General features: G+C 39.2%; 1 pseudogene; it reads right to left on the bottom strand.

Annotated features, from left to right (window-relative positions):
* Positions 1-7,471: 7,471 nt before the first annotated feature.
* LOC118455333 (uncharacterized) lies at positions 7,472-24,503 on the bottom strand (annotated as a pseudogene).
* Positions 24,504-24,953: the final 450 nt, after the last annotated feature.

Raw genomic sequence — 24,953 nt, 5'->3', positions numbered from 1 at the left:
ATAGAAGCCAAAGATTTCAGCCAATTCTGTTGCGATTACATGGGTAAAGATAATAAAATGCACAATTTTAATATGCTTCAAGTTCATAGGACAAATCACTTTGTTTGAGGTCTTTAAAACATTATTTTTTCAAATATCAAAAATATTTTTAACATTATATAACTTCACAATTACAATGACATTAGAGATTATATGAGATTAACATCAGTAACAATTTCAGTTCAATTCAATTCAATTTTATTTATATAGTGCCAAATCAATTGATCGATGGCCATGAGTACCATTCACAGAGAGTTGGGGAATGGCTGCAATCACAGCATTGTAAGATGTTGAAAGATGTACTCTTAGGCTCCCTCTTCGATTCACATATGGTCTTTTCTTTTTCACCTACACCACAAGTCAAACGTTTGGACATACTTTCTCATTTTTTCTTTTTTTCTCTTTACTTTTACCACTTTGTAGATACATATTGAAGACATCAAATATATGAAGCAAGATGGAATTATGGAATGGAATTATGTAGCAAAGAAAAAACTCTAAATATGTTTTATATTGGCTATGGAGCCGCGGACCAAGATGGCAGCTTAAAGTGGTTGCTCCGTGTAGCCTGCATTAAAAACCCAGAACAACCCAAAAGTAGAAACTTAAACGGTATTGGAAAATGTCAAAAAAAGATTAATCTCAAGGACTGTGATATTTTCACCCAAAAACGTGGTTCCCAAAAAGCAGTTAAAACCTATATTTTGGCAACACCTGAAAACAACGAGGGAGCCGCTAGTGCTAGTAGCATGAGTGACCTTAGCATGGTGTTAGCTTAACTTCGGTCACTGAGCTGGACAGCATAGACGACCATCGGTTGCTGCTTTGGAGAAAAACATGACGGACGTAAAACGAAATGTTGCTGCAAATGCTGCACGACTGGAGGAAGCTGAAAACAGAATAATGTTGGCAGAGGAGCTCTTGGAAAAGAGTGTGGCCGATCTCAGTAACACCATGAAGTGAATATCCTACCTGGAGGCAAAAAACGACAACCTGGAGAACCGGGACCGAAGGAAGAACCTGCGGCTGTTTGGCCTCCAGGAGGGCGCCGAGGGTCAGTGGCCACTGCTGGAGTTTATACGGGAGATGTTACCGCGCTGGCTTGAGACCGGCAGGTTGTTTATTATTGATAGGGCTCACCACACCCTAGCACATACAAAGCCAAACCAACACAGAGCTGTCCTTATCCGATTCCTGAACTTCCAAGATCAGGAGTTTGTTTTCTGCTCCACAAAACAAAGTAACATCGAGCACGACGGAAACAAACTCTTTTTCACCCAGGATTTCTCAGCTGAGAGCCGAGTTCAACGTTATCAGAAAAGTGTTCGCCGACAAAGGAATGTTCCGCAGTTTTCAATATAATCCATGCAGGATGAGGATCCTCCACGATGGGAAGATACGCCTGTTTTTATCTCCAAAGGAGTCCAGGGATTTCCACCGTAGTCACATTAGATAGGACTAACTGTAGCGGTGAGCGTTTCACTCTCTGACATGCAGAATCAGCTGCTCATAATTAATAGATGAGCTGTAAAACGCTGTGGCTTTTTACTATTTGGCTTTTTGCTACTGACTTGCCATGTTATTGGACACAGATTTTTTTTTTTCTTTTCTGGACTTTGTAGTAGTGTTATTAAAACGTAATGGAAAATTCTCAAACATTACAAATGTAGTTCTTTGTTTGTTGTTTTATCTCTTTCTCCCTCTTGAACACAACGATGTTACCTACTTTTGTTAAACTTCTATTCTTTTAAGAGGGATTCTGTAAGTCACAAAAAGGACACGACCACGGAATTATTCTAATTTAGTGGCTAGTCTGATAGGTTAACATGTTCATATGGGTTTGTTATGTTTATGTTTTTGAATATGGTGTATGCACGGTTGACGGACACCACTGTTGCTTTTGAAGTTGGTTTCTTATAGTTCAGCTACTCCCCTTTATAGTGGAATAGCACAGGCCCCTAGTTTACTCCTCTGAGTAAGGGAAGGGGGGGGGACTTTCCGTGTTATGGGTCAATGCCAGGGTTTTGTTTCCTCTATTTATTTCTCTATTTTACTTTATTCAAAAACTTACTTGTCACTTTTGTTTACTCAGCATCATGTGTTATTATATTAATATTACAGAATAAAAACTCCAAGTATGGACCAAATAAATACCCACAATATCTCTGACATAACAGTCACAAGTTGGAATGTTAGGCGTCTCAGGAAACTAATCAAACTGAAACAGCTTATAAGCAGGATCAAACAATTGAAATTAAAAATAGTGTTTCTTCAAGAAACACATCTGACAGACTGTGAACTAAACCTTGTGAAGAACAGATGGCCTGGCCAGGTGATCCACGCATCATACAATAACTATGCGAGAGGTGTAATTATTTTGATTCATAGAAGCATACCATTCCAAATGATGAAAATAATAAAAGACCCCAGTGGTAGGTATGTAATCACTCAGGGGACTATCCTTTCTATTACTTTAAACTTGGTGAGTCTGTATGGCCCAAATGAAAATAAATTGATAAATAATAGATCTCAGAAATGCGATAGAAGGTTTGGGTATCTTTCCAGTCAGCTGCTTCTTAGGCTTCCATGCCTTTAGCTCCGATCCATTCACGCTTGTCACGTCGGCAGCTGCATTTGACCTGTCGGGCAAGGTCTTGGTAGGTGGACATGGCCCTCTCACGCTGGTCTGCAGGAGCATGCGGGTCGGAGGCCACCTGGCTTTCCGATCGAATTTTATAAAACTTTCCAAGACAAATTAACAATTCCACTTTTTAACATGTATGAAGAAGTGTGTCAAAATGAGGCTCTTGAAATGTAAAACATAAAATCAGACTAAATGTTTTTTTGATTGATTAATATAAAAAAACATGTTTGTTAAATTTAAGAGCAAAGAGAGAAATTGTCTGTATTACCCAAATTGTATTTAAAATTGAGCCACACTTATGGAGGTCCAAAATTCTTTTCCTGGTGTTTTGGTTGATATCTCTTGATTTTCCCATGTCAAAGAAATGGACTCTGTGTTTTGGGGGTGCCTTATATGCATCCACAGGTGTGCCATCAATTTACTCACATGGACTCTACTAACCTATTAGAAGCTTCTTAAGCTCAGAATGGAATCATCGGGAGTTTTCTTATTAATTAACAATAAACTTAGTTTATATGTACTCCTAAATTTGATGAAAGTGATAAAAAATAGACAGCTCTGTCTCTCTCTTTATTCTGACATTTAAGGCAAAAGTGTCGAAGCTTCAAGGTGAAGGGACACTAAGCCCTATGATAAGATGGGTTATTGGTGTGCGATAAAAAGTCTCAGCCAGCATTGCTCTCACTGTCATTAGACCGGCAAGTTATCAAGCAAGAGACGTGAGAAAAGGGCGAGCATCTGATACACATGCACACTCTTTCCATATAAAACTCTGTGTAATGCTAAGTCTTAAGCTGTTCAGCACTTTGTTTGAAAGCACTAATAAATAAAGTTATCATCATTATTATTATTAAGTTAGGCACTCTCTCCCTTTTGGGAAGTTGGCTGTAGTTACCGTTTACAGACTGCGGCTTTGTGAATGAAGGGGGTTCATGTACATTTTTTTTTTCAATTTTTATTATCCAATGCTTTAACCCTTTAAAGCCGGTCGGAGCGGACACGCTCCATTTTGCATAACTATTTTTAAATCCCGGTAGCTCTGCAACCACGTAAGCTAGCGCAATATTTTTTTTTGCATATGAACCCGGAGGAGTTGTACTTCCATCTTATGCCATCAGCTTGTCCTCGGTCACAGTTTCCTTCCACATATAGCTTTGCAAAAACTGCATAAAAAGCACTTGCAGCAACAAAAACATAATATTCCAGAAACACGCTTTGCCGATCCGATTAGCTGTTTGTAACACTTCCTACGTCCAACAGCGCAAACTATCGCATGTCCGCCATTACCTGCCCGAAACCGGAAGTGACGTCATTTTGTGGAAATGTATTTTTTTTTACCATCGGGGCCTCATGAGACTATACTGGTGTTTTTAAAAGTTATCTTTGACTTTATGACTTTCTGTGTGGTTTCTGGGATGCTTAGGACTCATATTGCTGCTGGAAATAGTTTATTTTGATGCATATGCTGCTTTTTTGCAAATTTGCATTATAATATTTATTTTCGTTTTTCCTGCAGTATATAAAAATTGGTGTATTTCAAAAATAAAACTATGAAGACACTCAAAATAAATTTCCTGTGGTGGGAAACTATTTTGTGCAACTTTTTTGTTTTTACAGTTTTGAGGGATAAGCCTCTTAAATTTCTCTAACTAGAAATATATGTTAAAAAAACAAAGACGATTTTACATTTTTTTGTAGTTTATTGCACTTTTTTGCAATTTATGTAATTACTATGCACTTAATGCAGACATATTATTAAAATTTGGGCTATAATGGTTGTATTGATGTATATCAACTTGAAATGCTCCCAAAAATGGCTCCACAGCATGTAAAAATATAATATAAGCTCTGGCAGACTTGCTTCTATGGTAGGTCTTAAAGAGTTAAGATATAATAATCATAAATAGAGTGTTTTGGCTGCTGATTCCTCAAGGTGGATAAGAGATGACAATGACAACACGAGCTTGACAACGCAGACATGAAACATATGACAGATCAAGACACGCAGACTTATCATGGCGAACCGATGAGGAACATGCACACTATAAATACATACAGGGAAAAGGGGACAGGAGATGAGACATGGACATAGGTAAGCACAAACAGAACATGATGGCTGGGGGGAACACCTGTGACAGAAGGAATGGGTCACAAGGGGAAAACATGTAAACAAGAGGAGGATATGGGAGACAAAGACATTACTGAAACACATGAGGGCGGGGGAGACTTAAACACGGGGGGCAAAAACACAAGGGGAGTCTAATAAACAATGAACTATAGCGGCAATCTGGCAAAATAGAAATTAGCTTAAGATAACTAAATAAACTTAAACATAAACCATAAACATCAAAATATAAGAAAACTCAAAACACTGGGTCACAGAACCCAGGATCATAAGAAAGAAGGTCGCTGAAAACCTTTCAATAACCTCAGGAAATTTGGCTGTTGTATTAAAATTATGCTGAAAAAATAGGAAGTTGACCGCCTCATATTTATCATCAGTGGAAGCAGGTAGGTGATGGCCTGCAAATACCGTCAATGAGAAAGGCAAGCCAACAACCATATCCCCCGCCCCCCCCCCCCCCCCCCCCCCCCCCAAAAAAAAAAAAAAATCCAATAAAAGCTAGGAGGGATAAATGACGGCATACAGAGATCATCAGTGAATATTTTATATAAAGATGATGGGTGATGGCCAATCCAAATTCTTAGGCGTGTGTGTGTAAGCATGTGTGATATCAAGTCAAGCCTGGAATGTGAAGTTGTGTGGGGATTTGAAGTGGCTGGTATCTATTAACACTGTGTCAGTGAAGGCATCAGACAACAAACAAACTGTCTGGCTGTGGAAGCCACACACACATACTATCTCCGACTGTGAGGTAGGAGTGAGTATTAATGGAAGATGTAATTGGTTGAGAGAGGAAGTGGCCTAGGTGGCATGAAGAAAGATAAACAGAGGAGAAATCAGATGGGAGAAAAAATGTGGGAAAAATGAGAAAGTCTCCTCACCAGCAACCCTGCGTTGCCCATGACTCCACCCCCAAGGTGGCTGTAGCTCAGGAGGTAGAGCAGGTCATCTACTGATCTGAAAGTTAGTGTTTCAAATCCTGGCTCCTCCAGTTTGCATGCCAAGTGTCACTGGGCAAGATATTAACCCTGCTTTGCTGTCCGATGCATCCATTGCAGTATGAATGTGTGTTAATGTTAGCTAGGAAGCACTGAAAAGCACAGTGAATGGGGTAATGTTGTATAAAGCACTTTTTATTTGGGGGGGACAGGAACTTTACAACATGAACCGATATACGGGGGGTAACCAAGGGCTGTGTAAACTAACTAAATGTAACTTTTAAACTTTTCCACAGTGCATCTCGCTCCTTTATATATGTCAATACATCGCTGCATGCTGTGCACATTCACCCACATCTATGTACATATACAGGGTGGGCCATTTATATGGATACACCGTAATAACATGGGAATGGTTGGTGATATTAAAGTCCTGTTTGTGGCACATTAGTATATGTGAGGGGGCAAACTCCTTGAGATGGGTGGTGACCATGGTGGCCAGTTAGAAGTCGGCCATCTTGGATACAACTTTTGTTTTTTCAATAGGAAGAGGGCCATGTGACACATCAATCTTATTGGTAATGTCACAAGAAAAACAATGGTGTTCTTGGTTTCAACGTAACTTTATTCTTTCATGAGTTATTTACAAGTTTCTCTTTGTTCACAGCCATTGACATGTCGAAGAGGTTAACACGTGAGGAGCGGATCGAAATTGTGTTGATATCTGGTGAACACAGTAACCGGGTCATACACTTTAACCATAATAACTGTTAAAATTCAGCATTTTTTAAGATTGTCCAATTAAAACTTTTTTTTTCCTCATTCACCTAAAATGTAAACAATAACCTCAGAATATTCAAAATTATTATTATATTTCCTAGGCATTTTGAAATCAAATTTATGTTGCTCATATTGATGAGTTTGTAATTCAAGTTACACTACCAAATTATTTATTGTTCAGATGAAAATGTAGTCTAAATGTAAAGACAAAATCTCATTTTTAAATGGCTAAAAAATCAAAACAAAAAAACTAACATTTGTGGTTTTATGTTTAACTGCAGAACCAGTTCTAATGTAGAAAGGAAACATAGAACATGTTCATTACTTGCACACGAAAAGAAAGATGTACTAATCAGAAAAACTAACCCCAGTATCCCAAGTACTACTAACCAAAGTACAAGTGAACAAGATGCCCCGATAACCTGGTACTAAGCGACTGCATTGTACTGCTAAAGAATTATTGTAATCAACTTTCAATTTTTATGTGTATTTGCTTTCAAAATGTGAAATGCTATTAAGATGTTTTTGTTTTACACAGTTACCATTAACCTTAATCAAAAATGACATCAAACCTTAGACTGTTGACAAAAATTAAGGATTTGCTTCAATTCAAAAGCATACATGAGAACATTTGAGTCTTTTCTAGCCACATTTTTTTGTTTCTTTGTTTCTTTTTAAAACGCCAAGGAATCAACTTTTGTGGTCACAAATGCTGCCATCTTCTTTGCATTCCATGCTAAAGGTTTAAATATGAACAAGTGCTTTAACAGTACTGAACTGAACTGTACTGGTAAAGCCAGCCTGACCTCACCTTAGAGGAAATAGCTATGAATTTTGCAAAGTATATCACAAGAATACAATAATGAATAAAACAATTGCCAAATCCTGTCTGACGACTACTCGCTGATTATTAGCTTTAGTCTGACAAGTAATCCACTGGGTTATCTAGATCATTAGACTGTTTCTGAGGCTTTGTAGTTTTGGAGAAAGAGTTTTGTTTCCCAAACCAGGCATTACTGTCTGAATAAATCTGAGTGTATGTGCCATGTACTTTGGGAAATCCAAGTGTAAAGCATAGGTAAGTCCAAATAATAGGCAAACCGCCTGAGGGAAGTCTTTAATGTTGTCCATGACCAGATTTCCCTCAATGACAATGGCAGTGAGGTAGGATGGAGATAGCCTGAGCTTGAACCCTGCGGGGGATCGTCTTCACTCAGAACACCAACTGTGACTGATGCCAGGGCCTCATTGATGTCGGTATCCTGCAATAAAACACACATGCTGTCAGCACCAAGTCATGTTTGCTACCTACTACATTTGCTCTTGATAAGAAAACATTTTATCTTTGCTACTTAATATGCACTGAAGCACTGCTTCCAAAAAAGTACTGTACATGTATACAAAATAAGCATGAATGCTGATAGGTTTGTCTAGCACAGACCTATTGCTGGAACGCCAAGACAATTCTACTACAATGGCAAAAACAAGACACAAGTCACCAGAGCTCTTTGTGTTGCTCGTGCACGAGGGAGAGAACCGTGACGAGCGCCGTTCCTGACGTTCGAACCCCAGTCACTCTCAGTTACCTCCCCCGTAGCACTGCTCTTTATTGTGGCTACATGAATATGTATAGTCTCATTAACATATGACGTCTTACATAGGCATACATGTGAACAAAGAGTACCGTCTGTGTGTATGTGTAGTTATGCGTGTGTGTGTCAAGATGTTAACCTGTGAACGACTCCCCAAAGCTGGTGCTAGGAGCCCAGCGGTCCACCTAAACCAGTGGTTCCCAAACTTTTTTTGCTGGGCCCCCCTTGTTTTACAAGAAAAATGTTCGCGCCCCCCCTCACGCGCGCGCACGCACGCGCACGCACGCACGAACACATCCTCCAACCACACACACCCATATTTTGCTCCATTGCGGTTTATTTCACACCTCAAACATTTAGTAAACAATTAAGCAAATAATTACAAGTAATCTGCAATAAATTACAGGTAGTAAGAAAATAAACTACTAACTCTTTTACGCTATGTCCACACCTACACGGGTATTTTTGAAAACGCAGCTGTTTCGTCCACACGTAAACGGCGTTTCGAATCACCGAGAATGGAGATTTTTTTAAAACTCCTTTTTTGCGTTTACTGGACGAGGAATACAGAGTTCGTCATGCAATGTCAAAGGTATGTGCCTTTTTTCACGTCACGCTGTGCGCCACGTTATTGTTTACATGAGATGAATTGCAGAATGGCAGGTAGAGACGAAATACTGTTAATCTGACTATCTGCAGGTTTTACACACTTACATATACATGCAGTTACTGTCCCTCCATTTACAAAGGCAGAGGCGTCACGGTGTAATTATTTTACATGTAGTTGTTTTTTTCTGTGTAATAATATTCAACATTGCTATCAATACATTTTTCAAAAAATCCGTCTGCAAAATGGGTTCAAAAACATAAACAACTGTTGGATCCTGTTTGTCCGTGATTTGAACCGGGGAACAAATTGTGGCAGGATCAGCCTGATATTATTTGTATCCAGCTGTAACTTTACTGTATAAAGAGCTAACATCTCCAAAATGTCAGGAGTAGTTAGTCATTACAACAAGTGTTTGTGAACTACAAATCAAGAATGTGGGATACTGTTTGTCCATGATTTAAACAGCCCAGCGCTGCTCCCAACAAAGGGAAAACCAATCCTGCAAGGAGACCTACCTCAGCACTTGTGCAGGTGAAGCCAAAGGGAAGATATGCTTCACCATATTTTCTAGTCTTTGGCTTAGAATGAAGTTGGTTTGGAAACATATTCAGCTATGCTTCATCTCCTGCTTTGCCTTTGCGTGGGCGCCCATGCTAGCAGTGTCCAAGCGTTGTTTTTGGTTTTTTTTCCCTTTTCATGCCGCGCCCCCCCTGCAATGGCTCTGCGCCCCCCCTAGGGGGCGGGCCCCACACTTTGGGAACGTCTGACCTAAACAAAGGGCTCTTATACTTAAGCAGATTTAGGCTACGTCCAGACGTACACGGGTAAACCAAAAAAAAAAAAAACAAACCAGAGGAGTGAAAGAAGCATCTATGTCCACTGTGAGCGACCATCTTTGAACAGAGGCGGTGGTTTACGACACCAACTCTCTATCTATAATCCAGTTTTGAGATCCCTCCCCAGACGCCTTAACGCCCACTCACATCCTGGGCCATCTGACCTCAGGAATTCACATGATAAGGTGGGGCCAGGTTTCACAATGAACTCACCCGAAACTCTGGCTGATTGGGACCCACACCCAGTTTCACACCTTGGCTCAGGCGATTAGAGGATCATCAGGGGGTCCTTTTGTCCCTCTGTGGGGGGGAAACTCCCACTAGGTTTATATCTGGGACTCTCCACCATTTGACCTTAGAACTGAAGAAGCTTCTCGGATGAGAGGTGAAACGTCTTCAAGTAACTTAAAGAAGTCCAGACGCTTTTCTTTGCAAGCTCCTTTGACTACAATGACCTGGATGACTGAGAACCTTCACAGACACATCGTACATCATTTCACCAGTGTTGGGAAGGTTACTTTTAAAATGTATTCCACAACAGATTACAGATTACATGCCCCAAAATATAATTTGTACTGTATTCCGTTACGTTACTCAATGAGAGTAACGTATTCTGAATACTTTGGATTACTTAATATATTATCATGCTTTTTACAACTACATGAATGTCCTATTGCTGTGTGATTTATAATATAATTTAAAATGAGTAACAGTAGGTGGACATTAGGTAAGGCTGCACTTTTTGCACCGATCTCGTATAGAAAACTATTCCTCGCGTATATAAAACAGGTCTGCGGCTCTGAACCGTAGTAAAGGGACCTCTGGCTAATACGTCGGGTTCGTGTCCATTCTCCCTGCAACATGGACTACACTACCCATCAGGCTACATTCTTTAGGGCTACACCTGTAACACTCTGCCTGTTGCCTTCATATTAAATAATTTTTTAAATAATTTTTAAAGATATTTCATCATGTGGGCCGCAAGTAGAGGTGACATGGGCCGCGAGATTGAGGCTACGTCCACACGTACACGGGTATTTTTGAAAACAGAGATTTTCCGTTTCCATTTTAAAAAATAATCCTGTCCACACGTAAATGCAGAAATGAAGGAAAACGCTGCTAGGAACATGCCAAAACAACAGGTGGCGCTATATTCCTAACCGTGTAGAAATGTTGGCCAATCAGAAGTCTAGAAGCCTCGGCGGGAAAAAGTAAACAAAGCTGGGGCATAGAAGCAGAACCGAGTCGTATGTGTGGAGGGACAGTAACTGTGTGTGTATATGTAAGCATTTAAACATTGCAGAGAGAACAATTAACAGTAACAGTATTGTAGAAATTCATTTCACCGAAACAATAACGTGGCGCACAGTGTGACGTCAAAAAATGCGCACACCTTTGACGCTGCGTTTTCTGCGTTTTTCTCGTCCACACGTAAATGCAAAAACTGAGTTTTCAAAAATTTCCACCCTGGCCGGAGTTTTTAAAAATCTACGTTTTCAGTGACCGAAAACGCCGTTTACGTGTGGACAAAAGGTGCAAACGCATAGAAAAATCTGCGTTTTCAAAAATACCCGGGTACGTGTGGACGTAGCCACAGAGTAGGTGTCCTCCCATAGTATAGATCAGAAAGAGAAGGTACGACCTTTCTCATGACCCTAGGATGTGTGTGCAAGCCAAAACACTCTGGAAGGCACACAGTCTTTGCAGACTGCTAAGGATAAGACTTCTATCATTATACAATTGATTATATACCTCAAAGCATATATGAGTATATATTTCTAAGCATAAATGACAATCCAACCAAGTATATTAAACAAAAGCTACACATTTATAAACATGACTACTGGCCATTCCCTGCAATCTAGTTTCTCTGACATTACAAAGTAATTTCTTACTTTTTAATTAAATATAGGTTGTTTTCATACCTATCTGTTAACGTGCAACCAAAATATTTTTCTGTTCAAAAGCTAAACAGTACAACATATACGGTATAAACACAGCTGTGTTTGTGTTAGTAGTGGATATGATCTTTGAAATGGAGACGAAAGCATTGTTGTGTGCATATATTTACAAAGCACGTCTTGTAAAATTTAGTGGCGTCATCACCAAGAATGATCGGGATGCCTTTTAGGACAACAGAACGCAGTGCAGTGACATCTTGCGTCTAATAACAGAATAGAGAAAATATTAGTAAAAAGAAACAATTTTGCCACGATGAAAATAATAAAATTTCAATAAGAAAATACTCACAAAATCAGTGATGTCCTGCAATAGCTTGGTCAGTTTCGGCCTAGCAGTTCCTTTTTTGGACTTGAATATTTCAATAAAACGTGGGGTGAGCTGGTCCAAAGTCTCAAAGAAGTCTCCCTCTAGGTTCTTGCTGGTAATTCTAAAGAACTCAGCAAATATCTTAAAAAGTAGAAAGGAAGGAGGGGTAGAGAAAAGAGCAAAATATTTGGTTATTGTATAATGTCTTCCAGCAGAGACTAGCAATTAGAACACTTGGTGACAAAGGTAATACTTTCCATCAATAAATCCTTAAGGTTCTTTAAAATAATAAGTATTGAAATTCATCCTATAAAGCTAATGGGAATTATGGCAATTCGGCTTTGTCTCTTGATCCAGTCATTCGTGCCCCATCTTTCATGAAGGCAAGAGCTCCCTGTCTAAGTCTGTACTCAACATCTACTGAGAAATTGGGTATATTAAAGTCCGGCCACTGTTCTCTTAGTGAATGTGATGTCCCACAAGCTGACAGGATCTCAATGTCTGCTGTGCTGCACTCTGTCTGATGATGTGTTGGGTGATGAATCACTTCTTAGATTAAGAGTGATGAGAGGGAGGATTTTCAGTGTTGCTTTTTCAGGCAAGTCTCCTATTTCAGTTAAATTGCAGAGGGCATTATTGAAGTCTTCATCTTCATACTGTAGTTTAAAGTCATACTGCAGCGACAGTTGATTCTTCAACTGATCTTTCAGGTCTTCAATAGAATCTGGTCTCTTACTCAACATCAACTTTCTAATATTATCATCACTGATGACAACTCTGAGCAACATTCCTTGGTCCATATTTAAGTGATCCTGAGAAAAGAGACATGTATGAAATACATTTAAGTTACTGTCACTCAACATAATATGTACCGCTTGGTTGTAATAAGCTGTCTTCCTTTCACTTTGTAAAGTGACAGGGGGAAAGGATCATTCAGCTCACACAACTCAGTGACTGAGACAGTGGACAAATGGTTGCCACAGAGCTCATAGGCTCTAAAATGCTCATGATACCATGAGGTCATGAGTCTGCAGACAAATAATAGCTCAGTATTGATCACCACAATCTTTGTTATTTGTCTGAAATCTGGGAGTCCCGAGCAAGATCCAACAGAAACGACCGTATCAGCACTGTATTTAATGCCATGCACACATGCAGAAGATGCCACAAGGACTGTGTTCTGCTGAGCATTCCTGTGAAAAAGATACTTGCACATTTTCAGGAAATGAATCAACCATCACAGACTTTACTTTGTCAATTTCAACAGATGCCTTAAAAAAGAGGCTGATGACAAATGGAAGGACATCATTTTTTGGTGCCTCATAGCCAAAGTAAGTGCTATGTTCTTGAAATTGTGAGCACAACTTCAAATTTGTGTTTTCCTTCAAAACACATTGTCCACATAGCAGACAATGGACCAAACTGTTGGATTAATTGAGGGTAGTGGTCAATGTAGTGGTGCTTTGGCCTTATTGTTTCATTCGGGAACACTTTTTGAAATAGATGTCTATGTTCTGCAATCTTGCAGTCAAGAAAGTACATGGTTTCCTCTGTAAAGCTTGCAGACAATGACAATTCAACTACATCTTTAAAGCTCATCAAAACCTCCCAGATTTCATCCCCCTCAGGAATGCGATGACCAACTAGTAGTGGCAAAAGTCGGAGAAGTGTCCAATTTTCATGACCATTTCCTCCAATTGTTCGCTTGGAGTAAAAGTTCTTTGATGAGCTGTGGTTGATTTGTTCTGTCTGAAAATGCATATGGAAATTGTTTGATTGCCGCATTCAAGACTTCAAGAGTGAAATATCCTTTTGATATGAGACCCTTCAAACACAAGGCTAATTCAAGTGGAACAACACCCTCAAGGAGATCATGCAAAAGGTCTGGAGGGTACCCATCAACAACATGAAAATGTTCCAAGCTTACAGTAAGAGGGCAATTTCCTTTCACACCATATTCTTGAGACATGGTAGAATCCTCCAAAACGTCAAGTGCATGCCTGTCATGACTTTCTTTAGTTCTTGGTTGAAATGTGCCTGTCCGCACTTCCTTGAGCTGAATTTCTTCCCGCTTTGCCATGCAGAATCTGCACATCCGACTGACTGTGAAGCTTTCAAAGAACCCTCCCAAAGAATGGGCAGCTAAATCGTCTGCTGCGACAAATAACACAGTGCCTTTGCTCAACATATACACCTAACTGCTCAACATATACACCATGTTGCTCCAGGGAAACTAGGTCCTGAGCGAGAGGGTGAAGAATTTCACTATAGCCGTATTCTTTGATGTAACTGACCTTGCAGAGCAGGGCAAGCTGAATAGAGTGAAGAGACGAGCGATATTTAGGGTGCAAATTGCCAAGAACCCAGTAAATGGCACAAAGTTTGTGTTTTCTTTTTGAAGTTCCCAAGGGATTAGCAACCTCAAAGTCATCAATGTACAAGCAAAGAGTTATTCTGAACTCTTCTTCTGTCAAGAGATGATTGTCTTTGAATCGAAAGCCATCTTTGTATGACTTGTAACCCTGTGTCACATTTGACTCAGATGACATGGCCTTATCCAAGATGTCCCTATTGCTTAGAATTGTCTGCAGCATTTTCAGTATAGGGACATACAAAAATGTGTGCTTGTCTTTCTTCACCGTATACTCAATGGGCATTACCACAGAAAATTCTCTTAAAATGTATGCTGTTTGCTTGCTGGTAGTTGACAATGATCCTCTACTAGAAATGCATTTCAGGAATGCATTATTATCAGTTACTACCTTAACTATCTCGTTCACTAAATAGTAATCAGACTGATGTAGTATTCTTTGAATAGAGGAATGGATTAATGGCTGTGACAGCAAATGAATTCGGTTTATCTGCTCTATAACATCTTGCAGGGCAGTTTCAGAGTTGTTAAAAACCGAGGTCATTTTCAAGAACAGAGCAGCTGCATTATGTTCCAACGGTCTCTCCAAATCTTCTACATTTTCGTCAGATGTTAATCTGAATGCTGTATCAGCAGCATCAGAATCACTGTCCTCGGGTTTAACAGTCACAGTGTCCTCAGGTCTATTAGTCCAAGGCTCCTCTGAGACATTCTCTGAAACAATTTGAGATTTGAATATCATCTCACTGTCAAGCTTATGCTCTTTTCTTCTGTTTGCATTGAAGGTGGAATAAATATTGCTCTTAAAGTTACAGCCCTGATATGGAAAACTGACTTTTTGCTTCAGCTTTAAATGTCTTCGCAAATGGGTGAAAAGGTCCACTTTATTGCAAGGCTCCACAAAGTCACACAGCTGGCAAAGGGAAGTAATTTTCCTCCCTTTACCTCCGTCCTTTTGGGCATGCCACATTGATAGGTGTACCTTGAGTGCATTAAAAGATTTAAATGTGTACAGACAGTCTTTATAGAGGCAAAGAAGTGGTGATGTCTGTGTATGGATCCCATGTTTTAAGCCTCTTTTTTTCAGCACAGAATGTGCAATACTTACAAGTCCACTGCATTCGAAGATCTTGATGTTGTTGATGATGTACTTAATAAATCTGAAAAGAAATGATACCTAATAATAGCAGCTCGCTCAAAATCAAATAGACCATTAAAAAAACCAAATGATTACCTCAAAACTGTTGAGATGTGCAAATAAATGAGATGGCTCATTTCAAGTAAAATATAAAAAAAGAAAGTATAAAGTTAATTAAATGTTCTAATAGTTAGAAGAAACAAAGCATGCATCTCTATTTTTGTGAGACTGAAAATTTAGAAATCCAATAGCGTGAATTACATTAACAGCTGTTATTACAACTTTTACTACAGCTTTTACAAAAATACAAATTCCTAAAGCTTTTTTATTGTGTAGGTAAAAATACCTTTACTGCTGGGATTGTTGAATGTATGGTATTCCCACCATCAGTTTACGACTGAAGAGGGAAGGTGTACAGCAATTAAACGCAAACATTAAAAACAAAAACAAAAGAAAAAAAGAAAAATCTAATATTACTTTAAACTTAATATGGGACATATATATATATATATATATATATATATATATATATATATATATATAGTCAATATACTTTTAGTAAATGTTCAGTGGACTATTTCAAGATTTGAAACAATATAAAATAATTATTTTGCATGATCTACTCGAATAGGACCTTCTGTCTGCTTAATGAGCTCCTGGCATATAAATGAATCAGCAGGTAAAGATCTGAATGACAAATTAAAACTAAATGTGGAAACATTTACAGTGGGGCAAAAAAGTATTTAGTCAGCCACCGATTGTGCAAGTTCCCCCACTTAAAATGATGACAGAGGTCAGTAATTTGCACCAGAGGTACACTTCAACTGTGAGAGACAGAATGTGAAAAAAAAATCCATGAATTCACATGGTAGGATTTGTAAAGAATTTATTCGTAAATCAGGGTGGAAAATAAGTATTTGGTCAATAACAAAAATACAACTCAATACTTTGTAACATAACCTTTGTTGGCAATAACAGAGGTCAAACGTTTACTATAGGTCTTTACCAGGTTTGCACACACAGTAGCTGGTATTTTGGCCCATTCCTCCATGCAGATCTTCTCAAGAGCAGTGATGTTTTGGGGCTGTCGCCGAGCAACACGGACTTTCAACTCCCGCCACAGATTTTCTATGGGGTTGAGGTCTGGAGACTGGCTAGGCCACTCCAGGACTTTCAAATGCTTCTTACGGAGCCACTCCTTTGTTGCCCGGGCGGTGTGTTTTGGATCATTGTCATGTTGGAAGACCCAGCCTCGTTTCATCTTCAAAGTTCTCACTGATGGAAGGAGGTTTTGGCTCAAAATCTCACGATACTTGGCCCCATTCATTCTGTCCTTAACACGGATCAGTCGTCCTGTCCCCTCGGCAGAAAAACAGCCCCATAGCATGATGTTTCCACCCCCATGCTTCACAGTAGGTATGGTGTTCTTGGGATGCAACTCAGTATTCTTCTTCCTCCAAACACGACGAGTTGAGTTTATACCAAAAAGTTCTACTTTGGTTTCATCTGACCACATGACATTCTCCCAATCCTCTGCTGTATCATCCATGTGCTCTCTGGCAAACTTCAGACGGGCCTGGACATGCACTGGCTTCAGCAGCGGAACACGTCTGGCACTGCGGGATTTGATTCCCTGCCGTTGTAGTGTGTTACTGATGGTGACCTTTGTTACTTTGACCTGCAGAGAGCTGGGACCATTCACCAGGTCCCCCCGTGTGGTTCTGGGATCTTTGCTCACCGTTCTCATGATCATTTTGACCCCACGGGATGAGATCTTGCGTGGAGCCCCAGATCGAGGGAGATTATCAGTGGTCTTGTATGTCTTCCATTTTCTGATGATTGCTCCCACAGTTGATTTTTTCACACCAAGCTGCTTGCCTATTGTAGATTCACTCTTCCCAGTCTGGTGCAGGTCTACAATTCTTTTCCTGGTGTCCTTCGAAAGCTCTTTGGTCTTGGCCATGGCGGAGTTTGGAGTCTGACTGGTTGAGGCTGTGGACAGGTGTCTTTTATACAGATGATGAGGTCAAACAGGTGCCATTCATACAGGTAACGAGTGGGGGACAGAAAAGCTTCTTACAGAAGACGTTACAGGTCTGTGAGAGCCAGGGATTTTCCTTGTTTGAGGTGACCAAATACTTATTTTCCACCCTGATTTACGAATAAATTCTTTACAAATCCTACCATGTGAATTCATGGATTTTTTTTTCACATTCTGTCTCTCACAGTTGAAGTGTACCTCTGGTGCAAATTACTGACCTCTGTCATCATTTTAAGTGGGGGAACTTGCACAATCGGTGGCTGACTAAATACTTTTTTGCCCCACTGTATTTTTTTAACACAATTTGGACACCTGAAATTGAAAGCTCAATGCACATGCAATTTGTCCCGAGAAGAATTTTACAGGTAATTTGACATTAGGAATTGTCCTCAAAGATATTTTTAGTTAAAGAAATACAACTGAAGATGTTTAAACCACAATTACTAGACATGAGTTTGCTCCCCTGCAGAAAAGGACTGATAAACGACATGAAACTAACCTTGTAGTGGGCCATAATAAACAAAAAACATTAATAAATACCTGAAAAGTACGACTGTAAAACTTAATTAGCCACATTAGCCTCCAATGGGCCTCTCACCCATTCCGCATCCACACAGCTCTGCCTCAGTCTGCAACCTCTTACATCCTCAGGCTCCTGAAACCCATGAGATTCAGCTCTGGATTTCACTTATTAGCTCGGACTAGTTCTCCACACTCTTGTGGACTTGTTATAAAGCCGAACACCAAAGGTCTGTCCCAAAACCTAGGAGGACCCGGTCTACGTTGGCCATGCAAGTGATGTCCTGCAATAGCTTGGTTAAATGGGCTGGTCTAGCCTTCAGATTTATGTCATCAGCTGTCTCAGTTGAGTTAATAAACTCAACCGTCTGCTCCTTCCTCGCTAATATATGTATATATATATATATATATATATATATAGACTATCTCACACTTCTGTTTAATCAGTTTTCTGTTTAAAAACTGTGTGAAAACTATAACTTTAATCTCAGCCAAACCGATTTACTCAGGAACAAATAAAACACTAATAAAAGCCAAACAATATAGTTATCTAAGTGACTTGTAGATCATGTTTAACTTGAGTAGCGAAAGACCGCGGGGGGTTTGAAAACGATGTGTCGGAGTCCGCTGTTCTTGCCGGCTCTAGTGAGCCTTGAACCCCCGTCTGACTATCGAGCTGGAGGGTAACAGACATCTCCGAAAACGTGGGAGCACGTTTGCAAATATGTTAAGTCTTGATAAACCAAGCAGATATTTGAAGTTTACACAGCTATATTCTCGCCTGAAAATATGTGAGAAGTTTATTTTGAGATGCAGAAAGAATAATAAAAGTAATATTAAAATTAAGTAGCTGCCACCATTGTTGGAAACTGGAATTGGCTGGGATAGGATATGCCCCACCAAGGAGCGTGGCTAACAAGTTTGAAATAATACTCTTTCTTTAGCCGGAAACAGCTAATGGCATCAAACCCGCCGAAAAGATTTTAAGACAAGAATGATTTTGTTAAATGTGAAAATGGCCGAGGTTGTTACAGAATGACTTAAATTCACAGTAAACACGTTATTGATACTCAAAAGCATGTGCCGTCAATAAATCAAGAAGAACAAGAAGTTATTTGCAAGAAAAAAAATCTAAATGTGATTTTCCACCTTCTCCATTATTTCAGCCTTGAGAAATAAGGAATTATGTGGATATTGCCATGATTTGTAAGGATGGAAATGAAGTCCCTAAAAACCCCTGTCCGTATACGTTAAAGCTGAAAGCTGAGCTAACATTATTGCTAAATATCACAGCTAACCTAAAACTGAGTTGCAAGAAACTGTAAGATACCAAACCATACTGCAAGAAAAAACAATTTACTCACCAAAGCAGTGACGCGAGGGCAAAAATTGTGATGATACTGACAATAACGAGTAGTATCGCTGAAGTACTGTACAGTTGCACCAGGGTGTGGTCAGGCATGTTCCTGAATAGACTAAGCGCAAAGTCCCAGCGGATTCATCTGCACCAATTTTAGGTGGAGGAGCTATTTTATCCTTCCGCTGACACCCTAATGTAATTTTTTCTTTGTCTGTCTGTATTACTACATATATCTGTAAAACCACCACATCAGATTTTTTTATTTGAGAGATTGAAGACATTTGACCTACAATTTGCTGAAAACATTTCAAACTGAGCTGAAATTAGTAATGTATTTTAAGATATGTGGTGTTATGAAAATTACTATAAAATAAAGACACCGACTTAAAGATTCAAAAAACCAATTAGTTTGTATTAATCATTAACCATTAATAAATAATTGGAAATCATGCAGCAATTGCATGCTTATATACACTGCTTATTTGTTTCTTCTGTTTGATATTTGTTCAAAAATTACAATACTAAGATGTAAACTATCTATAAAAATACATCCTGTGTGTCTTTGAACAGTGGAATCATACAAACTCAATAAAGATAAGTCAGAAAACACAGATTCTGTGTAGAGTTCTAAGAACTTTTTTTTTTTAAGTTAATCGAACTCAAGTAAATTGAGTTTATCATCTTCTTTTAATAGAAAGTACTGGTAACTTATTTAAACAAAGTGTTAATACACTGTAAAACCTAATAAGTTCACTGAACTCAAAAGTTGTTGTGTAATCTGTTACGCAACAACTTTTTAGTGATGTTTTTAAAAGTTTTAAGTTTAACTAAAATAAAAATTACATTTGCAGTTGCCTTAAATTATCTCAATGTTAACTTATAAATGTTGACATTCCTCAACTTATAATTAGGGAGTAATAAACTCAAAATGTTGAGGTGGGAAATACACTCAAAAATGTTTACATATTGCAACTCATACACTGGGAAATAGACTCAAACTTTTTGATATTTTTTTAACCTATAATGTAGGAAATAACACTTAAAATTTTCAATATTTTAAAATCCTGTGGGAAATACGCTTAAAAATAATCCTAAACTGTTTGCCCAGTAAATTACAATCAGCTAAAAGTGTTAGAAAACATGAAAATGACAACACTGACAATTTAACAACTTTTTTAATTCAAAACAATGTGCTTTTAAAAAGGCACAAATAAGCTCACTCATAACAAAGTGCTTCATAAATAAAACAAAAGAAAAAGACTCCAAGGGTCTCCATCTCAATTCTAAAATTCAATAACATTTTCAGTATTAACAGCAATTACAGTTATTAGAACATTAAGACATTTAACACGTAGTGTACCTTGACAGCTGCAGCTCACTTTCTTGTTTTAAATACATTAAAAAAAGTACTGGTTTCCACTGCTGTACTTCATAGGGAACAAACATCAAGGCAGTGCATCAGCGTATTAGGCAACAGAACATTAAACATGAATAGTGCATTAACTGAACAGTCATTCATCTTAAATGTGAGGTAGAAGAGGCAAATGGTAAAAAATGGTTAAAAACAAACAAAAAAAACCCAACCCTTCAATACTCAGCTTAACGAGTTGTGTGATTCACCTGAACAAATTCTTCTGCATCAGTAAGCGACCTAACAGTGGTTTGTTGTATTCAAGGCACATCACAACCTTCTGGATACATGTGAATAAATGCTCGAGAGTCTTTGCGTATTGTAGGTCTAGTGCACAGAACCTCCCAAAAAGCAGGAGAAATGAGGATCCAGATTTGTACTGGTTTATACAGCTGTACATAACAGGGAACAAACATTCAGCCCCTCAAGGACACAAATCATGCTATTGATTAGAGGTGTGAATCTTCAGGAGTCGCACGTTTCTTTTAGGGTTATAATGTTAACAATTTAATTTGATATTGCGATACATCATGACGCATTACAATATTCTTAATTTGGGTTTGGTTTCAATACATATGTTTAAATAAATGTTTTAACAATAAATATATGTCAAGATATTTGTTTTTGTTATTTACTAAACATTTGTCTGACCACAACATGGCACCTCCCAAAAAAAAGAACACCTGAATTTTAAAAGGCAGATAGTTTTTATCTGCGGATTTGTTTTTGTAAATAATCGTTCAACTATTTTCATGTTTTCTGGTTTATGCGTAACAATCTTCTTGCAATCTTATTCAACAATAGTTGATAGACAGGAGAAAACAAGTCAGATGAGGACTGTGTTGAACATCCTTCCTGATATACACCCTGGTTCTCCTTGAGTTCTGAGTGATGTCCTATATTCGGCTGAACAGCTAGGCAAAGGGGTTGATGCAGAGGCCAGTACACTTACATCAAGTGTACTACAAGTCCTGAAGAACTTGGAGGTAGGGCTGTGCGATATGACCAAAATCTCATATCCCGATATAAGAATTCTATCGTCCGATAACGATATAAATCACAAAAATGTAACATTTTCTGTAAATTCTGTGAATCTCGGGCAGCTCGACTTGTGTGAAGTGTTTCCAGCTGGGCGTCCTGTAGCTGGAGTCGAGTGTTTTAACCGATGCATGAAACGATACATTTTTAGTCATAAGTTGTAACGGCGCCGTTTTCTTTGTGAGTATTTATTACATGGCGTGCTGCGGGGAAAAGCCTGTTCTAACGTTTGAGTCTAAGCTTTATTTTTTAGCTTTTTACTTCTCATCCGTAAATAATCTGCTCTTTCATGTGATTCAGTTTATTTTGAAAAGTCTCAACAGGATCTTGAGCTTTACTGTGAAAGGTTTATGTGGAACATAAAGAAGCGGACACGCGATGCTGTTACCGTCGTTGTTGCTAACCACAACGCATAAAAACAGGCGCTTGTCCGTCTGTAGTGTGGTTATAGAAAATATAAGAGAAAGAGAGAACTTTAAGAAATTAATATAACCACCACAGTGACCATCAAAACCATGAACAAATATTGCTGTAAACAGTTTATTTTGCGACACCACGAAACAAACGATAGCGTAAAATGAAACGATAGACGTTTTTATATTGTCATCCGATATATATCGTTATATCGAACAGCCCTACTTGGAGGCATCTTCATGCAGGTACACAGGAAGTGCACGAAGGACAAGGGACCGACTTATATTTACATCATGCTGTTCCTAGATGAACATACAATATCTATTAGAATAGTAGTTACACAAATGCAGAGTAAAAACAAAGTGTTGGATAGCCATATTCTGATTGTCATTGTTATAGATCAGGGGTGTCCAAACTTTTTGTGTAACGGGCTAAACTTGTCAATCTAAAAGGGTAACCCTACCCTACCCTAGACATAGATGGTAAATTCAGTATTTTGGATAACCATATTTGTAGTACTACACATTTTAAATTAATAAGTTTCCATTGTAAATACTTCAATAACTCACAAAGGAAAAACTTCCAAATGTAAAACAATTTTTACAAAAACAAATATATATAGCTTTGTGGAATACCCCTCTAAACTGTTAAAAGGATTTCGAGATTATCTCACAACCACATATTTGAGACTACGAAAAAATACAAACATGTGCCTAATTACCATCATGATAACACACTCATGTTGTTTAGCGTTGTTCATTTCATGCTAGCACACATACACATAGCTCAACAGCGTGAACTACTGACTGTGTAACGCGGACACTTATTGAAATAAGTATACTCACAATACGCACGTACATTACCGGCGAATACGACAACCGGTAGCAACGGACAGCAGGGATAACAAGTTTTCGGCTTTTGGCAGAAAGTTCAAATGCATGGAGCTAGAACTGTCACGTAAACTTCCCGGCCAAGAATGCAATGCATTATGGGAAATGTTGTCCCCGCGGAAAACCGCCAAAACATTACATCGTTGTAATTTGAAGTAACATTACGTATTTGTCACATTCGATAACTTCTAAAGTTACAATTACTTGGATTCAAATTTATTTATAACAAACATTGACTGTGCACAAAGTACAAATATATTTCCAGTTAAAAATAAAAAAGACTGTTTATCGAAATAAATGTAAACAAAACAAAACACGTTAGACTTACCAAATTCAGGGCTGCTGATGAAAAAATTAAGGTGGTGGTTTGAAGTTGGGGACCCTTAATCCACACGGGCTAGCCAAATCTTCCCCGCATCAAGGTAAATTCAAGATGGCCGACTCAGCTTTCCTGAGGGAGCGACAAGACTCCACCCACCAGAACGTCACTAATACATGCTTCTTAAACTTTTTGAGCGTTCCAAACAAATTAGCTAAAAAATATTGAGCCCTATTCAATTAAAGTTGCATAAAGGCCAACAGAGCTCAATACTTTATAGTTTGCTCAACTACAAAATGACATTTGAGTGTTATGAGCTTATTAGTTATGAGCTAGAACAACTGTTAGGGATTACAGTGTAGCAAGTTGATAAAAATTGAGTTCAGTCAACTTAATATTTTTAATTAAGCACAATATTACATTTTGCAGTGCAGGAGGAGAGTGGAGCACAGGAGGGCAGCAAGAACGGGGAGTGTGGAGACACAGGAGCAGAGAGAACAAAGCACAGACACTTGGGAGAAGGCACAACACGGAGTCAAGGGAGCACACTGGGGATTTATTGTGTGTTACATTTACTAAACTGTAAATAAATGCACTGTTCACCACACAGAGTCCTGCATTTTGGGTCCTTTTTTCCCACTGCCGGCACCAGCGCCGGCGCTCCTCACTGCAGCCGGATTCCCGGGCTGCTCAACAGCCGGCTGTGGTGAGCAGAAAGGACAATTTTAAATTTTTCCACTCCGTCTGTTGGTTTTTCAAAGAACTGTGAGACTGCTAATACTGTAGCTCAGATTTTAGCCCAGCCTGAAGCTCAGTCAGCTGCCCAGCCTGAAGCTAAGCAGACTGCGGTTCGGCCATCTGCTCCATCTACAGCAGCCTCCACTCCACCAATAGCTTAGGCCCCTGTTCAGTCACTAGCTCAGGCCTCTGTTCAACCACCTGCAGCTCAGTAAGCTGCTCAACCACCTGCAGCTCAGTTAGCCGCTCAACCACCTGCAGCTCAGTTAGCCGCTCAACCACCTGCAGCTCAGTTAGCCGCTCAACCACCTGCAGCTCAGTAAGCTGCTCAACCACCTGCAGCTCAGTTAGCCGCTCAACCACCTGCAGCTCAGTAAGCTGCTCAACCACCTGCAGCTCAGTTTGCCGCTCCGTCTCCTGCTCAGCAGCCATTAGCTCTTCCCACAGTTCAGCTATCTGTTCAGCTAGGGGTCTTCTTGGGTGGAGGTAGACCTAGGGGCCCATCCAGCTGTTGTCTGTTCCTGCTGGGGGTTCTGGAGAAGCGCGACAGCTGTCGTCTACCTTTGCTGGAGGTTCTGAGGGGCCCGTCCAGCCATCTGCCTTCACTGGAGGGTCTGAAGGCCTCATCCAGATCTCAACTACACCATGTGAGGACACACTCACCGGTCCTCACAAGTTTGAAGGCCTTTTTGAGGCTCAAAATGTGGTTTTACTGTCAGGGTTACGACTACGTTATGGTTAGGTTTAGGGTAAGGATTAGGGTTAGGCATTCATTTTAATGGTTATGGTTAGGGTAAGGGGCTAGGGAAACCATTATGTCAATGAAGATCCTCACTAAGATAGCTGAACGGGCTTGTGTGTGTGTGTGTGTGTGTGTGTGTG

The sequence above is a fragment of the Neolamprologus brichardi genome, chromosome 9, assembly GCF_056152115.1.
Source record: "Neolamprologus brichardi isolate AB-2024 chromosome 9, ASM5615211v1, whole genome shotgun sequence".
Classification (NCBI taxonomy): Eukaryota; Metazoa; Chordata; class Actinopteri; order Cichliformes; family Cichlidae; genus Neolamprologus; species Neolamprologus brichardi.
The sequence above is the reverse complement of the archived record's forward strand: the minus strand, read 5'-3'. Positions and strand labels throughout refer to the sequence as shown.